This window comes from Podarcis tiliguerta, assembly GCF_965153285.1.
Source record: "Podarcis tiliguerta genome assembly, chromosome: 5".
NCBI lineage: Eukaryota > Metazoa > Chordata > Lepidosauria > Squamata > Lacertidae > Podarcis > Podarcis tiliguerta.
In genome coordinates this window covers 76,124,236-76,147,434 of record NC_139538.1, presented here as the reverse complement: position 1 = coordinate 76,147,434, position 23,199 = coordinate 76,124,236, and the positions used below count along the sequence as shown (strand labels likewise).

At 41.6% G+C, this 23,199-nt stretch overlaps 1 protein-coding gene across 1 annotated transcript in view; it reads right to left on the bottom strand.

Annotated features, from left to right (window-relative positions):
• The window catches only part of LOC310677312 (uncharacterized protein), a 62,399-nt gene extending 39,421 nt beyond the window's left edge, over positions 1–22,978 (bottom strand). The window contains exon 1 of the transcript XR_014511052.1: positions 22,853–22,978. The gene's annotated coding sequence lies outside the window, so the exon portion shown is untranslated. The remainder of the gene's footprint in view (positions 1–22,852) is intronic.
• Between the last annotated feature and the right edge of the window lie 221 nt (positions 22,979–23,199).

Sequence of the window (23,199 nt, the reverse complement as noted above, 5' to 3'; positions counted from 1 at the left end):
AAAAAACATTTTAACACTGTTCACGCCTACCCAAAAGCTTGAGTTTAATGGCCTTGAACCCAGGAAATTTGGTACAGGATTCCACATGCAACAGGGAGTTCACCACCACCCCCAACTGCGTTTCTGAGCAAGCATGGTTAGGACTGTAAGTGCATGTCTACAATCCCTATGATGGCAATAAATGGCCAAATATATTTGGTTAAAAGAAGAGAGACAATAGATAGGAGCCTCCCAGGGATCTTGGTTCCCTTTTACAGGCTTTTATAAAAAACAGATGCAACCTTGATGTGAAGACCACAATCCTAAACATGTCTCATCATAGCCAACCAGATGTTGGGATTTCATTCCTCCCGTTGAAGGATGTGTGATTGTTTTCATCACATGTCTGTGTTGACATTCCATATTGTTGGAGTCATGAGAGCGGAAGTTCAGTTACACTGTTCCATTGTGTAGTACTTTTGTTTTTCTTCTGTCTTGGGGATGAAGAAAGAGAGAGGAGCCATGTTTTCTTTTGTTCTGTTTTGTACATAATAAAATAGCTTAGAAATCCACACATCCAATGCTTAGCTTCCGCTTGAACTCTGCTATTGTATTGTGTGCATATATCTCCGGATACAGTATGTGTCGCAGAAGCGCATCAGGAAAGAAGAGTGATGAATCATCCCAAGGGTTGCTTGTGGGGGGGGGGGGACATAGCTGCCTGGCATTCTCCAGTTGGTGCAAGAACCCCAGCAAGGTCTATCTCAGTGTACCCAGGCACCAACACCAGATGCCTATGGGAGCAGCCCTTTCTCCTTCATATACACATCTGTCAGTCCAATGACCAGATCATGTATGAATAAGTTAAAAGGCATTGGCCCATATATATTGGTCCATGTATATATAGGTCCATATAAAACACACATACACATATACAAGGGACTCATCTCTCTCCATTGTGATAAACAAACCATTCATTCCTACTCTCTAATCCTTGCTGTTTCCTCTTTACTCCTGCACTCTGTGTCTACCCTCCATCACTCTGGTTATCTCTGAAAGCCAAGATTCTGTGTGAAAAACTAGCAATATTGACATCAAAAGGGGCAGCATCACTACATGATCTCAGACTTCAGATGTTGCTGGACCACACATGCTGCTCAGTGCTAATTAATTCACTTTATTCCTGCACACCATGACTTGGTTCCAAATCCTCTATCGAAACAGCAGCTGAAAGGCTTTGATTCGCTTCCAAAAGAGCCGAGAGCAATTTGCTCCTCTGCAAATTTTAACGCAGAATATTTTCCCAGATATTTTTTCAGAATATTCCAATATTTGCCAAGCATTCTCTGTATATTTGATGCCCTGTCATATTTTATTTTGCCATTCGATATGTGGCATTTGATGTCGCCGTCTGATCACTGGCATGGTAAGCACTTTAGTAACGGACAGTATTTAGCATCCAATAGCATCTGTCAGATGGCATGCAATGGTATTTATATCTGACAGTGTTTGACAGCCTCTGATATTTCCTAGATGATGCCAACAAGCACTTGAATTTTGGAATAGACTGTCACATTGAAAGTTCGTATCTGAATTCTGAAATGTTGCACTCATTCTGAGCAGTGAAGCTAGACTAGAGTATGCCAACTTTTGAATATTAGTTTTCATTCTGATTTCTAGTTAAACTAACATGAGAAATTTCTCATGGGCATGGTCTTCTCTGTGAAAAGTACCAATGTGGGCATCACATTCTAGTACCACCCACCCCAAGTTGCAGCAAATGTTCGCTTTGCCCCATAGTAGAAAGAACCATAACCTTGCTAGAACTAGACTCATAACGTCCGTTGACACTGTAAACATTTACGAACCATGTTTCATAGCCTTCAACATCTTGGCTTCGGCAGTATATTAGGCCAAACTACACTGCCACCCAAGGCAGCTCATATTTGTTCCCAAAAGTGCTGTTCACCACCACAGAAGCTTCATGGACAAATAGCAAGGAAGGGAGCACCGTGGTAGTAAATGTCCCCCCCCCCCCCGCCAAAAAAAGACCTTTCAGATCAGGGCCCCATGACTGCTTTTTCTTCAAAATAAACATTATCAGTTGCTATTAAAAGCAAGAATAATGTAACCTGTGGGCTGCCCCCCTATCTGTTTCTTCTGTGCTGTTACAGTCTTTTCCATTTTCTCTGTTCCAAATGTTTTCCCTTATACGAAAGTTGTGACCTACACCTGTATTGGCTCCTATATATATATAATTCCTGTTCTAATATTATTCCTGTCCTTTATTCCCATCATCAGATGGTGACTGTGGAAGGCCTATGCATTAAGTACAAAAAGGTTCCAGATACATCATGCAAACACTGTTATTTTGGGTTTTCTTCTTTGTTTGTTTTACAAAAATTGGGTTTTTTGCATATCTGTTGTTGTTGTTGTTTAGTCGTTTAGTCATGTCCAACTTTTCGTGACCCCATGGACCAGAGCACACCAGGCACCTCTGTCTTCCACTGCCTCCCGCAGCTGGGTCAAACTCATGCTGGTAGCTCCGAGAACACTATCCAACCATCTCGTCCTCTGTCGTCCCCTTCTCCTTGTGCCCTCCATCTTTCCCAACATCAGGGTCTTTTCCAGGGAGTATATCTAGATCTTTATATGTGGTGAAGTAGTGGTAGAGACACTGAGTTTAGTGCAGCAATGAAAGCTATTTACCGTATTTTTTGCTCTATAAGACTCACTTTTTCCCTCCTAAAAAGTAAGGGGAAATGTGTGTGCGTCTATGGAGTGAATGCAGGCTGCGCAGCTATCCCAGAAGCCAGAACAGCAAGAGGGATTGCTGCTTTCACTGTGCAGCGATCCCTCTTGCTGTTCTGGCTTCTGAGATTCAGAATATTTTTTTCTTGTTTTCCTCCTCCAAAAACTAGGTGTGTCTTGTGGTCTGGTGCGTCTTATAGAGTGAAAAATACGGTAGCTTATTCTAGGGTTGCCATATTTGTCCCCAGTCCCCAAGCAGTCAGTGGTGGTATCTCTCAATGACTATAGACCAATAGCCCTAACATCTGTCGTTATGAAATGTTTCGAGAGATTGGTGTTAGATCATATTAAGGCTGGTCTTCCATCCACTCTAGACCCGTTCCAGTTTGCATACAGAAGAAATAGATCTACTGATGATGCTATTTCCATCGTTGTCCACACTGTACTGAGTCATTTAGAACGACAGGGAACCTACGCAAGGCTGTTGTTTGTGGACTACAGTTCTGCCTTCAATGCAATTTTGCCAGACAGGTTATTTCTTAAAATGATCAGTTTGGGTATACATCAGAAGATCTGTCTGTGGGTAAGGAATTTCCTGACTGACAGGCCGCAGACAGTGAGAATGGGACCTTACTATTCTTCTACTCTAGTATTAGGCACAGGAGCTCCTCAGGGATGTGTGCTAAGTCCCTTTCTCTATTCCCTGTACACATCTGATTGTACCCCACTGTATAAGTCCAACACAATCATCAAATTTGCGGATGATACAACAGTGGTGGGGCTCATTAGTGAGAACGATGAGACTGCTTATAGGAAAGAAGTACAGGGGTTAATTCAATGGTGTAAAGAAAACAATCTTATGCTTAACACCAAAAAAACCAAAGAACTCATAGTTGATTTTAGGAGAAAGAAAAGTGTATTTTTACCATTGCACATAAATGGCGAGGAGGTGGAGAGGGTTGGTAGTTTTAAGTACCTGGGCATTTATATCTCTGAGGACCTCTCATGGACTGCAAATATTAACATGGTTGTGAGGAAGGTGCAGGGGAGGTTGTATTTCCTGAGAATGCTCAGGGGACTGAATCTATCTCAGCACCTACTCCTGTCCTATTATCACAGTACCATCGAGAGTGTCTTAACCTATAGTATATTATCGTGGTATGGAAGCAGCTCTGAAACGGATAAAAAAGCTTTACTGAGAATAACAAAAATTGCCCAGAATGTTATAGGGCTCCAGCTACCAACCCTGGATGAGATCTTCACGTCTCGCACTTTGAAGAAGTCACACAATATCCTGAGAGATCCCACCCATCCTGCTCACAACTTCTTTGAACTGTTGCCTTCGGGCAGAAGATATAGGACAATGAAAACACGAACCACACGCCTTCTGAATAGTTTCTATCCAAGAGCTCTGATTGCACTAAATAATGATCTCAGGGCCAGTTGTAAGAAATAGCAAGCAGGAAGTAGGAAGGAATGAGATAGGGTTTAGGTCATGTTATGCTTTTAATAGGTCATGTTATATTCTGGACTATGTATGTTTTATAGATTATGTCTGAATGGGATGAGAGTGTTGGAGGTATGTGCAAATGTGTATGTGAAGCCGGTCTTTGGGTGGGTGTTTGATTTTCGTTGTTGTGTATACTGTGTATATACGGACAATGACAAATAAATTTCTAAATTAAAAAAAAAAAAAATTCATATCCAGACACAAAGGTTGTTGAGCTTTCCAGACGTTATGGTAACCCTAGTTTATTCATAAAATCATTTTTACAACACTTGAGACTATCAAGTAGTATTTGCTCCAGCCCATCGTTCCAGCAAGGTTAGAGGGGTCTGTTTTGAGAGAGAGAGAGAGAGAGAGAGAGAGAGAGAGAGAGAGCTTTCTTTGATATAAATCAAATCTATATATGTTGGGGAATAGCCATCGTAACATCTGTGCACCTCATTCCTTGTTCGGAAGTTCAGAATGTTCTATCTTGAAATTGATTTCTAAGTAATATATAAACATTGTCCACTGACTGACCATCCTTGAAAGTTTATATGCTCTTGGAGCTAAAGATGTGAATGATAAATGCTGCTGACATATGTAGCAATGAATCATTTTGCTGGATTTTCTGATATATATTTTTAATCGTAGCTTGAGCAATCGAAGTCTATCTTTGGGTTTACCCCTATGAAGCAGCCAATTGAAAAATAACCCCCAATATTTATTCCCATTTTAATGGGAAAATCCATGGAAAGTGACGGCATCAATGTAACCACATACGCATTTTAGAATTAAGGTCGGTCCATCCTTGGAGATGCGGAAAGGGCTTGTTGACCATGGATTGTCTTGCCTTTCATGAATAAATTCAAATGTGCCATTTCTGATACAGTAACAGATCAAGCTGTTACTGAAGCAAAGAGTATAATTTGAAATGATTAGGGTCCATATAACACATAATTTTTATCTAAAGCCATATAAAATTTAAAGAATCTATTGCAAATTAAGGGCATAGAATAGGTATCTCAGACTGGAAAAACAACTTGTTTGCAAGTCACTTAAATGCCAGACTACTATTGTTCTTTATTTCTGCCTCCTGTAGTGGCTCAAGATTGAATTGGGGTTTGAACCCATTTGCAGCCAGAGATTTCACCAATCTAGTAGTGAGCAGGATCAAGTGGTGGCACTCAACCAACTTCCAGTTGTCTGTGTCCCTGCCCCATACTGGGATGGAGAGCGGGCGGTGAAGCTTCATCATGGTCAACCTTGATGTTGTCTTGCAACTGCGTACTGGGAGAATATGATGGGCCCCACAGGAAATCAAGGTCATGTGAGCACTGCCTGCCCACCCATCATCCACTACTGAACCAATCCCTGGGTGGAAATGACAGTCTAGGAAACAGTCTCCAGTGACATCATTTGCAGTCCCATAATTTCTAGCTCCATAGCCCTGCAGCAATCTGTGTGGAGCTGCCATTTCCCTGCTTTCCTGATTTGAATTTCAAGTTTGGATTGTTTAATCTGTGTCTTATTTTAATTATGATTTAATGTATCTGTTTCACTATGTATTTTATGTATTGGTAGCTGCATTTTTTATAAAGGCATCTGAAGGCAGCCCTGTTTAGGGAAGTTTTAAATGTTTTGTGTTTTATCGTGTTTTAAATATTCTGCTGTGAGCTGCCCAGAGTGGCTGGGGAAACCCAGCCAGATGGGCGGGGTTTGTATGTATGTAAGTTTATTTATTTATTTTTAATTGGTAGCTATGTTTTTTATTTTTGTTATATTGCTGTTGGCTTTTATTTGTCTGTGAACCACTATGGTGCTTCTTCTCGAAATGAAAGGCCTTATATAAATTACAACAACTCTCCTGGCCACCTTGTCCACAATATCTAAACACACCTACATTACTGCACAGGTACTTCCTTGGTGCTGATTTCTTACCATATTGCAGCCAAGCTATTTAGGACCTCAGAGGTGAGGATCAGCACTGTGAATTTTACTTGAATCACAATAGAAACAAAAGCTGTGATTTTTGTGCTAGTGTTTCGCAGAGACATATTGTTACAGACTTTCAGAATCCAGATGTTAATGACCAACTGTTGCTGATGGGGCCTAATAAGTGCTAATATACTAAGATTAAACAATCTGGATATTTTTAGTTCATTTGTGGATGAGAATCTATGCTGTGCAATATTGTTATCAGCTTGTTCACAACTAGCAGCTTGCGCAGTTGGTTCAATCAATGAGTAACAATTAGATTTTGGATTCATTCATCAATATAAATGGAAAGGAGTCACTAGAGGAAAGCACAAGTGTCTCTAAAGAACAAAGTGAATCCTTTTCCATTTGGTATGATATACTGACCTAAAGCAGCAATTGGGAATACATGAAACATGGTATTTTATAATGCAAAATGGTTATAATGTCCTAGAGGGTTTTGAAAACCCACTTTTTAAAACCTATTTGAATGAGAACAGTTTTGACATCATTTAGTTTGGTTAACAAAGATGTTGCTTTCAACACTTAAATGTTAATTTGTTGCCCAAACTACGAACATCATACATCCCTGCATGAGATACAGTGGGTACCCACTATTTTTGTGCTTTCTAGAAATGATTGAAGACCTTTTTGATTCAACAAGCTTTTCCAGTTGAGTGAAAGGGTGCTTATTCCCTGTTGTTGGCGAGGAGCCAGTGTGGTGTAGTGGTTGAGAGCGGTAGTCTTGTAATCTGGGGAACCAGGTTCGTGTTTCCGCTCCTCCACATGCAGCTGCTGGGTGACCTTGGGCCACTCACACTTCTTTGAAGTCTCTCAGCCCCACTCACCTCACAGAGTGTTTGTTGTGGGGGAGGAAGGGAAAGGAGAATGTTAGCCGCTTTGAGACTCCTTAAAGGGAGTGAAAGGCGGGATATCAAATCCAAACTCTTCTTCTTCTTGTTGTTTGTAAATCTCTTTTTAAAAGAATACAATGCTATTTGTTTTTTTGTTATTTTGTAAATCACCTTGACACTAATGTGGAAGGCCATTAATAAATTAGTAAACTAAATTTACTAATTTATTAATTAATTAGTAAACTAAATTTATTTGGGATTAGGGAGGAATTTGTCCTCCAGGCAAATTGGGCCAGTCTGGGGGTTTTGCCTTCCTCATAGCAATTGTCACAGATTGGGCAGATAAGGCACTGGGTTGTATACCTAGTCAAGGTGGATCAGGGGGGTGAGTGGGACTCTCACCACCCACTCCAAGGGATAGGGGTATCCCGTTAAAGGGTTCCAGGGGGAGGTGCTTCCATCTTTATGCCCAGGTGGGGGCTGACGGGTTAGAGTAATAGTCCACAACAGTGATCTTAGAAGTCACCCCGCTTTTATGTATGCCACGGGGTGATCCTTAAGAAGAGAAGAAGAGTTTGGATTTGATATCCCGCCTTTCACTGCCTTTAAGGAGTCTCAAAGCGGCTAACATTCTCCTTTCCCTTCGTCCCCCAAAACAAACACTCTGTGAGGTGAGTGGGGCTGGGAGATTTCAAAGAAGTGTGACTGGCCCAAGGTCACCCAGCAGCTGTAGGTGGAGGAGCGGAAACGCGAACCCGGTTCCCCAGATTACGAGACTACCGCTCTTAACCACTACACCACACTGGGTTAACCCAAGATTAACCCTTCTCCAAATCAACCAGCAGTCAGGTTGGGTGATTCTGGATAAATACACAACGCCTACGCCAAGATTTGCTTTCATCTGTAATAAATAATGTGGTGGCCTGTATTATCCCAAAGTGGTTGTCTTCTGATTATTTTATCTTCCCTGGTTAGCCCCTGGCTGCTTGCTACCTCATGCCACCTGGGCCCACAACCCTAGTTTGTTAAAGGTACTGACAGATGATAGACAGACCCCTATTCTCTTCACAGAACTACATTCCCAGAGTCGTTTAGCAATCTACCCTTCTTCCCCAGAAAACCCCAGAAGTTGTAGCTTTCTCAGGAACACCCCATATCCAGTTGTTCTCAAAAAGTTGAAACCTTCTCAATGTAATTTTTAAAAAACACACTACTTAAAATCATAACACATTGTGTGTATCATTAACTAAATCAACAGCATTAAAATAAACATCCAAGTGGGGGGGCATTACTGCAAAATATAAAACTACCTTCAATATAATCTATCCCACAAGCTATTTGGGTATGATCCATTCAAGGTTAGGTCTCACTGATTTCAGTGGACAAGCTAGGAATAATGTAAATTATACATGGAGACGGGACCTAGGAAAACTGCGATGAGTCAGTATCATTCTGCTAAATGCAGATTATTCTTTTTTAGCCTTCAAGTACATAAACTTGATTGGATCATGCCCTTTCTCTTCAAGCTGTTCAGAAACATCAAGTATTATGCCTTTGTAATACCCTTTGTTGTTATTTCATGTTAGAATAACCATCAGTGCTACCAGGTAACTGAATATTGTATCACATTCACAGATCTGTTGCTTATTTTGAAAGGCAATGCTATTCTAATTGAAACGTATTGATTTCCCACCGAATGTACTCATATTTATATTGGCATCTCAAGGTTCAGGGAACAGAATTAAATTGTAATGTGGCAATGTACTCACATTTTAAATTATTTCCTGTTCAGGGTTGGCACAGGACAACAGTTCAAATGGCCCCTTCCTCCACTTGAAAACCTGCTTGTTTGTGTGTATCTGTATTGTCCATATAGTTCATTCTGGGGAGCTCTCACACCTGATTTATTTATTAACTTATTATCCTTTATCATAATTTCAGGGACTTTAAAATGGCATATTGTGGAAAAGTGGGGTATAAATGGTCGTATATGTTTTTTACTGAAAACATTTTAAATACCTTTAAAATAAAAAATTACAAAATAAAAAATAAAAAATAAATTTTAAAAATGAATTTATTTTTTTTACTGAAAACATTTTGAATACCTTTAAAATTAAAAAAGTAAAAAAATTAAAAAATTAAGCTCCTAGCCACTTAACTTGGAAAAGGACCCGGAGCAGGAGCTACTTCCTCCAATCCTGTGACATGGTGAGTCAATGGAGCCACTAAACATTTATGGGAGAGGAGCCACTGCTGATCTAGGGCAAAGCTTTTGGAAGGACAGAGTATAAATATTATGCTATATTATACTGAATTTGAAGAGAACCTTAGGCAAGGGTAGCAAGACAGGATGAGAAGGGACAGGCGTCTCTCCCATTACACACACACACACACACACATACACACACAATCATTTTAACATTTCAAAACTTGACTTCTTTTCCCCTCTTTCTGCGGTTCCTTAATTTTTACTACCTTCTGCATATTCAAATTAACTTAATTTGCTCATTTATTCATCTACTTTCTCTCCCATAATATCTAATGAAGTTTCTCCTAAGAGGAGAGGGTGAGCAAGAAAGTGGAATAGTTCAATGCACATATATACAAAAGATGTCTTTTCAGTTCTTCCCTTTTCAATAAATGTACATCACTTCAGGGATTTCATTTTCATAATATGGCCTATCCTTACATAATGTTATCAGTCTTCTTTTGACTAATAAATACCTGCAGGCTATCTGTCTCCTCGTTCTCGTATTATGTAATCTAATCTCTGCTACGAAGAGAACAAGTAAATTTTCATAGTTTTGTTATAGCAAACAATGGAGAACTCTACAGGGGAATGATCCCCTCGGAATAATGGTGGAAAGAGCATAAGAATCCTAAAATAACCCTCTTCGGTGTTCTTCTTCTTTCCCCTATCACAAGTGCCAACTTCAAACAACTCTGACTCAGACATTGGTTTCATTGAGTTTAATGGGACATGTTGCCATGTGCAATTTCATTGGGTGGATTTCTCCCACAAACATGAATTAACAAGGTTTTGTGTGAGCAGATCAATCAACCTTAATCATTAGTTTTGTTAAGAACAGGAGGTTGTTAAGAATGGCACCTAAGCTGCAGTCCTGTGATGCCTGGATAGGAGTAAGTCCCATTTAATTCAATGGGATTTCTTCTGAATATACATGCATAGGATTGTGCTGTTACTCTCATTTCTAGCTATAGTCACCCCAACACACATTGAAATATTTTTAACTCCACTGTGTCTGGTGCCCCTTAATGATTTATGTATCAGAAAGGGAGGGAAAGGTGAGATGTATTGCTGTTAACCAGCACCATAATGTGACCCTGTTTGTGAATCTAGTATGATACTTTCCACCAACTAGGAAGGATCCTGCCTGAAGCCATGGAGAGCCACTGCTATTGACGGTAGACAATACTGAACCAGATGGATCATATATAACACACATCCCTCGTACTCTCTTCTCTGAAATCACTAGACAACTTTGACTCTGGAAAGCAAGTCCACTCCCTAGAGATGAAATGCTGATTCTATGGCTATCAATACCATACCCAGTCAGCCAGTGTGGGGTAGTGGTTTGAATGTTTGGTTGGATTTGGATGGGATAAATCTATATTTAAATTTCCTTCTCAGTTATGAAGCTCCAGAGTGGTTTTTTTGGGAGGGGCAATTTCTGATGGAAATGATGATCTAGTTCTATTATGGGTTGGGGGGGGCAGATTCTCCTAAATTCTGGAGTGTCAGATCCCCCCCCCATAATTCCTAGATGTAGTAAAAGTTAAAATTAATCAAGGTTTGATTAAGCTTTACTAAACACAGAAGCCCCCTGGATTTAGTTATGCTAATGAGCCAAGCCAGCTTGACACAGCTAACTGGGGTGGATCTACACTGATCTGTTAGGACGTTGTAAAAGAAATGTAATATATAGCTCTCAAGGCAATTTTCCATTGCTGACAGATCGCTGCTCTACAGCACCCTCTGGTGCCGCATTTTTATAACACATTTTAAATGTTATAACCAACCAGTATAGATTTGCCCTCCATGTACCAAGGCTGGTGATGGCCCATCAAGGAAACCATCAGAGGGCAAGACTGCCAGGCAAGGGTGTTTGCTGGGTGCTATTGGGCAGAGGCAAAGGCCAGGCTTAGGGTTTCAACTTTGAATGACGTAGGCCAACAGGAGGTCCTTGGAGTTGGTTAGCTGCAAAAAGAAGGTGCAGAACTCCATGTGAGCTGAGGATGACAGGCTGGATCGAAGAGGAGGAAGAGGAGGAGGAGGAGGAGGAGGAGGAGTTTGGATTTGATATCCCGCTTTATCACTACCCTAAGGAGTCTCAAAATGGCTAACAATCTCCTTTTCCTTCCTCCCCCACAACAAACACTCTGTGAGGTGAGTGAGGCTAAGAGACTTCAGAGAAGTGTGACTAGCCCAAGGTCACCCAGCAGCTTCAGGTGGAGGAGCGGGGAATCGAACCCGGTTCACCAGATTATGAGTCTACCGCTCTTAACCACTACACCACATTGGCTCTCAGAGACAAAGAAGATGCTTTTTTGCTGTCCTTTGAATCCAATGCTACCTGAAAGGGGGAAGCCAGAGCTTCATAGGATGTGCTCTGCAATCTCTCCATCTAGGTGCAGGTTGTATATATGTGTGTAAAATCATATATCCTAAAGACACCACAATCTCCATTGTGCCTAATTTCTGAAGAAAACACAAACCCTGGGTAAGTGCCTGAAACCCCTGATATTTCACACCACTAGGAGATAGGGGTGGCAGATAACACTATAACCAGGTCCTCTAATCTTTCAGGCAACACCATTGGCTGGTACAACTACATAGAGAACTTGTTCCTTGCTCCTCGTACAACAAATGCAACCCTAATCAATAATTAGAGTTCAGAGCACTTGATAAGCCAAGGATGACTGTTAGACAAACAGGGATGCAGCAGAATTAGTACATTCTGCCACACATACACAGGCCCCTCTCCTTCAGTTTTGAGTGGAATTTGTCTGGAAAGCCAAACGTTCCACAAAAATCTGCCCCCAATTTTAGGGGAGTGGATAATCTGCGCTGATTTTACAGCTCTTATCTGTAAGCACAAAAGGTGGATAATTTGTTGCCTGGGAATTTGCTTGTAATCCTCAACAATTATGCCATGTAATATGAGTTCTGATGACATACATTGAGATTATGATGTAGTTTATAGCCCCATCTAGTGATCCGGCCACCAAAATACTATCCTATACTTCCGATCAGGTGGAGCACTGGCAATGTGGATAACAAACCCAATGGCTGTCCTTATGATGAACACTTGCAAAATTGCTTATACTTTGGGGTCAGCCACTAGAGGGAAGAAAAACCAACACATGGAAAGAGAGTAGTGATGAAAAAGGCCATGGCTAATTAAAAATCAACAGTGCTTGGTTTAGCAAATTATACATTAATTAGTTTTCTATGGAAGTGGACAAATAAACGATTATAAAAATTTGTTGTAGTTACTAAGCAGCAATAAAAACAAAATTTGTCAGTTACTGCTATTTGTTATGTTAGCAGGTTATGGATGTACAAGTTATAGTACCGATTTCCCTCAGATTAGGCTGAGGAAGTGACTTGTCTGAAGCAACCCAATGAACAGCCAGGCTCAGGAGGGGTTCAAACCCCAAATTCCACCTGTTGCACCATCATTGCAAAAAGTACACCCACTTTCCTGGTTTTATGTATCCACTATAATCCTAAACACTCGGCTGAAAGCACAGCCCTGGTCTGCCCTAAATACAGATACAATTTCCTGAAAACCTCAATGCTGTGCTTAGTCACAGATATATTTTTAAACTCCCATCTCATTCCTTGGTCTTAACAAAAAGCAAGTTGTTTTTTAAATAATTCAACTAAAAAAATATTTTATTTTTGTACTTGTTGTTATAGTTATAATATTATATACACTTGGGGATGGGCCATGCACACAGCCGGGGGGGGGGGCAGGAGCTCTGCTCCTCTTATTTAATAAATAAAATAAATAAAAATACTAGGCTAAAAATAGAAATGATCAGAATATCCACTCTGACTTTATGCAAATCCATGATTGTGATATGGTATAGAAATCCTCCAATGGGAGCTGTGCGATGACATTCTTACGTTTTTATTAGAATGAAAGATATATGCTACACATACACACTCCAGGATTCCTAAAGTAACAAGCACATTTAACTATATGTATGATGCTGCAGAAATAAAGTACTGAATGTGGTTTGATTCATATCACACACACTGCATAAAATTCTGCACATAATTAGTTGATCTTTTTAAAAAAACATGCAATGCACGAGCAGTTCAGACATAATCAGGCATTCAAGCAAGTGGCAGCCTGATGTAGACAAAGTTCAGTCAGGTCAGAACCAGCAAATTCTGTGTATAAATCCTTTTAAAACGGAGCCTTCCTCCATCTCTAGCAATCTCGCAAACAGAAAAACACCCAGCAATACTTGCTGGTGAAGGAAGCACTCACTTAATGTCTGGGGACGTGCCTACTAAACAGTCTGTGCTTTGCTCCAAAATCCTAACTTGCTGTTGGACCATTGGTCATGTTGGCTGGAGCAGATGGAAGCTGGAATTCATAAACATCTGGAAGGGCACAGCTTATCCATTCATGCTCTGCAAACTGACCATGAGCAAGGCTGAAGATTTGTCAATGGTTAACCCAAATAAATAAATAATAATAATAAATATAATTTATACCCTGCCCTCCCCAGCCACGGCTGGGCTCAGGGCAGCTAACACTAAATATAAATTACAATAAAACGTAATAGGGGGAAAAAACAGTTAATTAAAATATAGCTTAAAATACGACTTAAAATGCAGCCTCATTTTAGTAGTAGTCCTTAAATCAAGACCATAAAGGGAGGAAACATCAGATATTCACCCAACAGCTATCCATGCTGGTCTTACATGGGCCAGCAAAAAAGCCAAGGAGAAATTTATATACTAAATCCCATATAAGGGGTCAGAGTGAGTCCAAGCCAAAGGCCAGGCAGAACAGCTCTATCTTGCAGGCCCTGCAGAAAAATATCAAATCCCACAGGGCACTGGTCTCTTGTGACAGAGCATTCCACCAAGTCGGGGCCAGTGCTGAAAAGGTCCTGGCCCTAGTTGAGACCAATCTAACCTCCTTGAGGCTCGGGAGAGAGAAAATCTGAGCTAGGGGTACCTTCAAAATAATAGGTCAAATAGTGTGAATGAGAGAAGAAAGATGGCTTGATCAACCCCTTCTCGGTCTCTGTGGGCACCTTTGGCTCCCTTCTCAGATGTTGCAACTCCACCTCTCAATCTTTGTTGTTGTTCGTCTGTGTCATGTGTGTGCCCTTTATGTAGTGAGGTTCTTACTGAGGTGCTAAAGAGTCCACAGGGGTTACATGATGAGGCATTTAACTTATGGACATCTAGAGGAGAAATGGGGTACAGACAGAATTCTCATCTATCCTGCTTGTACAGAGAACTGGATATTCAATCACGTGACAGGATCAGGCACTTGTGGGTGAGAACAGGGCCTCCTTATCTTAACTTCTGCAACACCATAAAGCCGCCAAGAATGTTTATGTCAGGGTCATTTTAACCCCCAGTGCCTAGGACAGCCATAGTTTCATTTGAATTGGATTCTGTTTCCAAAACCTTTTAAGCGAAACCCTTTAAGTAATTAACTAATTAAATTAATTAAATTTGTATACCACCCTTCATCCATAGATCTCAGGATGGTTCACAACATAAAAATACAGGACACAGTGGTACCTTGGGTTACATACGCTTCAGGTTACATATGCTTCAGGTTACAGACTCTGCTAACCCAGAAATAGTACCTCAGGTTAAGAACTTTGCTTCAGGATGAGAACAGAAATTGTGAAGCAGTGGCGCAGTGGCAGTGGGAGGCCCCATTAGCTAAAGTGGTGCTTCAGGTTAAGAACAGTTTCAGGTTAAGTACGGACCTCCGGAACGAATTAAGTACTTAACCTGAGGTACCACTGTATAAACGAAACAAAAAATGTACCAACAGATGAGCCTCCCCCCACTCATTAAAATGCGGGGGGGGGGGGGAGAGAGAATACAAGGAGAAGGAACTGGAAAATGGGTAAGAGAGTTACAAATGATACACCATTTTGGAGTTGGTTATAAGCCTGAACAGATATGAGGCTTGTAGAGATAATATTCACCAAGTTCATGACACTCAGATACATCTCTCCCGAAGCACCAATCCTTTCAAGCTTTACAAAGAAGATCGCTGTAATCTTGATTGCTGTGTTCACTTAACCGCATACAAATGTGCGGGTTATTGTATTGAAATAAACAAAAGAGCAGACAATCAGTTTGGACTGTTTTCACTGTAAATTGGATCCGCATTACGTGACATCATATGAATACCTTGTGCAAAGCCAACCCAAAGAGCCATAAAAATGATGCGGCAAGGAGTCAAATCAATAAATTGTTTCTTTCCTCCCGCTTAATGGTGTATGCACATCAGATAAATTCGGTCTCATCTTTCATCCTGCCTTGGGTTTGTTTGCTTATTTTCCTCCCCACACTTTTTTTTTTTTAGCAGATGTTGATTCATTCATAATTCAGCGATGAAAACTCATACCGAAAAAAACCAGGCAGAGCGACACTCAAAGCTGCAGACGGCCAATATGAAACAATTTCATTCAGCTCAGTGGGCACAACACAGGTAAACATCAGAGGATGCAGGATATAAATATATACAGTGGTACCTCGGGTTGCATACACTTCAGGTTACACACTCTGCTAACCTAGAAATAGTGCTTCAGGTTAAGAACTTTGCTTCAGGATAAGAACAGAAATTGTGCTCCGGCAGCGGGGCAGCAGCAGGAGGCCCCATTAGCTAAAATGGTGCTTAAGAACAGTTTCAGGTTAAGTACGGACCTCCAGAATGAATTAAGTATTTAACCCAAGGTACCACTGTGTGTGTGTGTGTGTGTGTGTGTGAAGGCATAAGCTAGCAGGCTAGCAGGAAAGGTGGCCAAGAGGGTCGTTCAGGCTTCCAGTCCACTCAACCTGCATTGGACAAGGGATTTCTCAATTCCACGCTGCTACCTCCCACTCAGTTACAAATTCAGAACCTGTGGGGCAGAGTCAAATATCTCCTCTCAGACCCCTGCAAGCCCCTAGATTATGCCCCAATTCCCCCCGCCAAAAGAAACTTAATGGTAGCAGTGGCATGGAGCAGGAGCTGGGCAATAGCAATGATGGGGCAGATCTTCCTGGAAGCCTCTTTGTGAAGCTCCAACCCCTGGTGCCTCAGATCATTGGGGCATTGCAAGCGGTACGGCTGCACCAGGTGAGCAGCTGAGGAGGGCCCCTTCTCGAAGCCTAGTAGGCATTTGCCCAGCTTCAGGAAGCAGGTGAGACGCTCCAATGGGTCTTAGAGTCCTCCTGCCTCCTTCTCAAAGTTGGGCAAGCACTTGCTGGTCTTGGGGAAGGAGGAAGGAGGGCTCTAGGACCTCATCCCCAAAGCCCACCTTAAGCCGTCGCTGTGAGGGCTGGGGGGAGGGAGTCAAATTGCCTCGCACAGGGCGGCATATTACCAGGGTCCGATCCTGCTCAGATGCGGCTACAGCAGCATCCCAGGCACCAGGAAGCCTGGGAAATCAAAGCTCTTCGGGGTGGTTCAACTACCAGTACAGTGATACCTTGGTTCTCAAACGCTTTGGTTCTCAAACTCCAAAAACCCAGAAGTAAGTGTTCTGGTTTTTGACTGATTTTTGGAAGCCGATTCTTGGAGCCTTGGTTTTTGAACGTTTCAGAAGTCAAATGGACTTCCGGAATGGATTAAGTTTGGTGCTTTTGTTTCTGCTTTTTATTTTGCATTTTTGTGGCTTTTTCAGTTAATTTGTTTTTGTGACTGTGTGGACCCCAGTTCAGTTACTGATTGATTGACTGATTGATTGATTGTGTGAATGCAGAAATGGATTAATGACTATCATTAATAAGGGAAGAAAAAAAATCAACTTTTCATTTTTATTATCTACAATACTGTCTTATTTATTTTATAGTACAGTACATTCATTATTGCTTTCATTTTATGGACCAAAGGTCTCAGATAGTAAAATTAATGCTAAATTGCTGTTTAGGGGTTGTTTTTAAAAGTCTGGAATGGATTAATGGGTTTGGATTACTTTCTATAGGAAAACATGCCTTGGTTTTGGAACGCTTTGGTTTCGGAACAGACTTCCAGAACGGATTAAGTTTGAGAACCAGGGTACCACTGTACTTATTTTTTTGCTGCTTTTGACTCCTCCTGACTGCCTGTGGTTGCACAGATGCAGAGTTTGAAATGAAGACGGTTGTTGCAATGAAAAGGTTATTTCCTAACTTTCAAAATTATTTCAAACTTTTCCCCCACAGAGCTTTGGCTTCTTTTTAGAGGATGCCTGAAGGTGAACCCTTCCATTTTGTTTGCTTTTTTTTTACCCCTGAATTATCCTAATTCTGTTTGCTTTTTGTTTGCAAATAATTTGTGCATTAGCCGTCACTAAAAGCATCCTTTCGTCACCTCTCTCTGAACAGATGGCGCTTTTCAGATTGAATGGGGTGATCAGATGTCCCTTTGCATTGAAGTCACATGTGAAAAACGAGGCTTCTAACACATTCATTCATGTTTCGAAGGGAAATAAAGCACTCTCGATAATCAGAAGCGGGCTTTGCATTGGATCAACTGCAGTGGGGTTCTGCTACAAATCTATTAACTCAGAAGCTTAAGGCTGCACTGCGAGATGTGACTTTGAAGATCAGCATTGCACTTTAGCAAGCTAACAGGGTGCTTTTGCTTTTTTAAAAAAACCCAAACCCCACCTGCCCACACATTCAGTGTTTATGCTGGAGAGTTCAATGAGCTATTTCAGAAATGTCTTCAAATCATTGAACAGTATAGTCTTTCACAGCATTTCTGCCATGAAGCAGAATGGTCATTTGTTAAAAACAGTGGCAGGTAAGGAAGGAAGGAAGGAAGGAAGGAAAGAAATATGGTAGCTAGGACCTAGGCCAGAGATGGATGTATCAGTCAATTTCTGGTCCACATAACTTTCAGATGCGCTGCCTCATAAGTACATTAAGCCTACGGGTGGGTGAATCTGTCAATTTCAGTTTTAGGAACCCATCTGTTCCTGCTATGGGGACCCATTTTCAGAGGTTCTAGGTTGCTTAGAGAAGGGAGAACACATATTTCCTCATATGCCACAAATTTTGAGAACCTTGTAGATGGCATTCAGCCTCAAACATCACATTAGACTGGGCAAGTATTTTTCAACTACTGCTTGAATGACTTTTTTTTTTAAAAGTATTAAGTTTTTAAAATGTATTTTCTGTGCCTTTCCCTTGCGTTTTTAAATTCTTTTCTACTTTTCAAAGATAGGGAAAAATATTTGCCAGCCAGCATTGTGTCTTTTCATTTGTGACCGTGCATGCACTCAGAATTATTCCTGGAATCAGTTCTCTTTAATTTTATGGCTCTAATCTATAGCAGCACAACAGCAACAGACAATGTAACAAACATGACCTAATGTAGCCCAGAAAAGAAAAGTAAGTGTTTTGAACTGTTTTCCACCAAACCTCCAATTTCCCAGGCTACTATGTGAAGAGGTTTTGTAGAAGATTAACCTACTTTTTATTCTTCTCCCTATATGTTCTATTTACAATCACTATGCAAAGCTACATTGCATGTTTTTGTTATGTCCTAGTTTTCCTTTCCCCATTTCCTGATTTATTATGTTTTATTGTTGTCCCTTTAATTGCGAAAAGTCTCTGTGTAAGTTCTGCTTCTTCTCCCAAAACAAAATGACAATACAGATTTCTTATTTTGAATAAATTGAATCCCTTTTTGAACCATTTTATGTTTCCATCCTATTTTGCTCTTTGGAAGGTGGCAGCCATTTTGTTTTCAGCTGCACCACTGGTGGAAGCCATTTTGTGATGGTGCCCTCGCGACCTTCTCAAGATGCTCAGTGTGCCCTTGGACCCAAAAAGGTTAGCAACCACTAGGTATGCCATTTCAGGGTGTGAATGATGTAGGCTAGCTTTTATATGCAAATTGAACCAAATTTCCCTCCCTATTCCTAAATGCACCCAACATTTTACTGGGGCTATACATTGCAGAGGAAGGTCAGCTGTGGCAAGCTGCCTTTCAGGGAAGCCTCATCATCACTGATCTCACCACTGAGGGACCATTGATGCGCTTCAAGAGAATTGAAGGTTCCTTGGGAAATGTTCAAAAACCACTGTTATAGCACATTCATAGGAGTGACCTCATAGGGGCAGAGGTCCCTTCAGCCTCACAATAAAGTATTTGAGGGGTTTGCCCCTCCAAAAATAATAATGGGCAGTCATTCAAATGTTGTGTGTGTGCCATGTCATGTGATCAATTCTGCGGGGCAGAGCTTATCAAGTTGGCACCCCTGAGCACATCTGATAAAGCGTGTTCTCCTTCAGGGAGAGCACGTGTTGCGGTGGGGTCTGCTGAGCCACCCCTCTGTTACCAGGCAGGGTCTCTAAAGATGGCCTGGGGCAGTGATTGGTTCACTGGGTTGCTGGGGTAAAAGTTATGTTGCAATTTTGGTGGGAGGGGTAAAAGGTTTAAATACTCTGCACGCAGCCTTGTACTTTTTCTTTTGCTGCGTGCAACGGATCACCCGCCCACCCGCCCTAGAGTAAGGGGTTGTTGCGTTGACCTTGCTATTGCCTGTCATGGGGTCGTCTGCCTTTGAGCAGGGGCCTGGTAGGAATTTTTCCACCTGGCAAATTGGCTGGCTGGGTGGTTTTTGCCTAATGCGTAGCAAATCGTCACAACTTGTAAGGTTGTGGTTAGGCATTGGTTATAAATTGGTGGAGGAGGGGTTAGGATAGGCTGTGCCTGCCCCTCCATGGTTGCTGCGGAAAGGGAATTCTGTTAAAGGAATCCTGGGGCTTGCCATCTTTTCGTCCAATCCCTGGAATGGGACTAGGGCCGGCAAGCCTTCGGGGAGCAGGCGGGTGAGAGTTGAGGGTCTGTGTCTCAGCTCCAATTCCTCCCCGACTTGCTTTCCCCCGCACTGTCTTTCGGTGGTGCCCGGAAGTCAGTTCTGTCCCCAGGCGGGGGAACAGATAGTCTTAACCAATGCCTAAACAACCACTCACGGTTTGTATTTTAATAAAGTTGTGGCCAAAATCATGCCAAAAATCTTAAACAAAAATTACGTGTCTGTTGTGAGTTATTTGGGGGGTGGATTGGGGACCTCGACACGCAACCCAAAGCCAGCTTTGAATAATTGGCATGTAAAATATTAATAGATAACATAGAACGGTGTTTGCCACCTGACAGCATTTGATAAATTACATGAACGCCCTGGCTGAGCCAGTTTTTTCTTTTTCTTTTTTGACCTCCTTAAATAGTAAGGAATCAGAGGCGCATTTGGGGAGCACGACCAGTTTGCTCGCAACATGTGCCAAGCTGAGAGGATGCCACAGGGGAAGCCACAACAATGTCATAGAATGGCGCATAAGAGGCAGGGAGTTCTGAATGTTGGCGTTGCATAGGGCGCCACTGAAACTCGACAGCCCAAAGTCTGCCATTGCCACAATGCATTTGGACTCTAGTTCACACCACCTGGTTAGAATAGCACAGTATCTGGGATGTTCCCACTGCCAAGTTTGAGGTACGAATGCTTTGGGAGCTTTTATATTCAGGATGAGACTCTGCTAAATTCAACCTTGGTAAAGAACAACAGCTGTTCTGCATTCCATAAAATGCAAATCCTACCTAGTTTGGTATATCTGATTGAAAAACGTAAACAGATAAACCCCTAAGAACCAAGGGAGAGTGTTCATTTGAATGACACTGACTTCCCTCCTTACTTCACTAAGGCTGCAATCCTATTCACACTTATGAAGAAGCCCCTTTGAACACAGTAGGTTGTACTTCTGAGTAAACAAGCATAATAATGTGCCATAATATGATTTTCCACTTCCTGTGCCTACGGTGGTTTTGTCTAGGCAGCAGTCAACCAAAATATTCTCTTCAAATAGCCGTTCTCAGCTATCATCTTAGGTTGTAGGTGAAATCCATGAAAAAGACTGAGGTAGGATTTCCCAGTAGCATATTTCAGATTAGCCCCAATTCACAATGTATCTGGAGAATTGATTTTAAAAGCTTACCAGTTTAGAAGCATCTAGGCATATTTAGGCATCATCTGCAGAATGCTGGAGTTTACGGCTTATGCATTCCAAATCTGGCCCTATAATATCAGGGATGCTCTCTGGGAGCACAAACTAAGAGGTTCCCGAGATAAATTAAAGAGGAACGGGGAGAGAGGTCCGTGTTCCCACAGCTCAATGGCACTTTAATCTCAATGTGCACTTTTGGCTCCTTCTGTGAACACCTGGACAGACAGTACAGTGGTACCTCTGGTTACGTACTTAATTCATTCCAGAGGTCCGTTCTTAACCTGAAGCACCACTTTAGCTAATGGGGCCTCCTGCTGCTGCCGCGAGATTTTTGTTCTCATCCTGAAGCAAAGTTCTTAACCCGAGGTACTATTTCTGGGTTAGCGGAGTCTGTAACCTGAAGCGTATGTAACCCGAGGTACCACTGTAATCCAAAGACTCAGCTGTACAGCTGCAAATGCAACATTGAAGTGCATTACACAAATGTGACACTAGATAGCGATGGTGAGCTCATGGCAAATTCAATATATTTTTCAAAATGCATTTTTACAGCGTTTTTGATATGTGTCTAGATTCCGCCCCAGTCACAGCCTGAGGTGCCCAAGCCTGTTTCTCAAATGCCACCGTTTCCTTAAATCGTAAGCAGGCAAAATGAGGCGGCAGGAGGTGTTGGATGGCAGCTGCCTTGACCTCCTAACTCTGTTTGAGGACAGAGCTATGTTTCAGATACTACCTGTCCCAGCCTCCCTAAACTAGCCAGCTGCCTCAAGTGGGGCGGAGGATGCCAAACCCATTGTTCTCACAGGCTTCTATACACAGAGTGGGGAAAGGGGCCATCTTGTTTTTTGCCTCAGGCAATAACAGGTCTTTGGTTCTCTCTGGTCATAAGGACTAGTCTCTTTTAAACTGGAATCGGAATATCAGGAGATTTCCTTAAGCTAGGGTTGCTGTATTTCAAAACGTAAACTTTTGGACACAAAAGTTGCTGAGTTCTTTTCTTGGAGGGTACAAATGTACTGAGCTTTCCCTAACCCCCAAGTTGCTGAGCTTTAAGATAAATTCAACAGTGTAAATAAGTTTTGATGGATGCAATAATGGAATACTGAATGGTATACCATAGTTTTTGTAGAATATGCAGGGATTTAGAATATGTAAAATGAGCCATGGAAAGAGAAGAAGGGGAGTCATTGATATCTTAAGAACATAAAATGAGTATTTAAATTGTAAAACAGACAATTTAATAAAAATTATATATATATGACAAAGTTGCTGAGCTTTATGGAGGGGGGCAAAGTGGTTGAGCTCCCCCCACAAAAAAAGTTGTTGCAAAATCTTCCCCCACACGCAAAAAAAGTTGTTGAGCTATTTTTAATGAAATTCACCAATATCCACACTTCAGACATGGGCTACCACAATGAGGGCCAAATACCAGCTATGTCCGGACATATGGCAAGCCTACCTAAGCTCTACTGGTGGCCTAGCTACAAAGTCACAAAATTCCTTCAGGAAAACGGCTGTAATTGATACCACAATTAATTTTCCCCAAGAACTTTTTACATAGTATCCCATGAGTCTGGGAACAGTACTTACTGTGCAAGAAGACCTTGAGACACCTCTGTCTTAACACCAGGAAGCAGGAGGGGTCAGGAGATCTTCAATAGTTGCATTTATTTGTGAACAACGGATTAACCACCCAGCACAGAAGCTGTGGGCTTGCTCCACAAAGAAAAGACTCCATATCGTTCCCACTCAGCTGTGGAGAGAACCAAACCCAGAGAGGGGAGTTTCTATTACAGACCTCTTAAAGAGACAGGCAACAATTTGCATAACTTCCAACTTTGCTGTTTATGTGATAATCTGCATCAGGTCCATTTCATCTTTGGACATTTGCCTCCCCCCCCCCCACTTCCTAATTATAGGCCCTTCCAACGCTATGA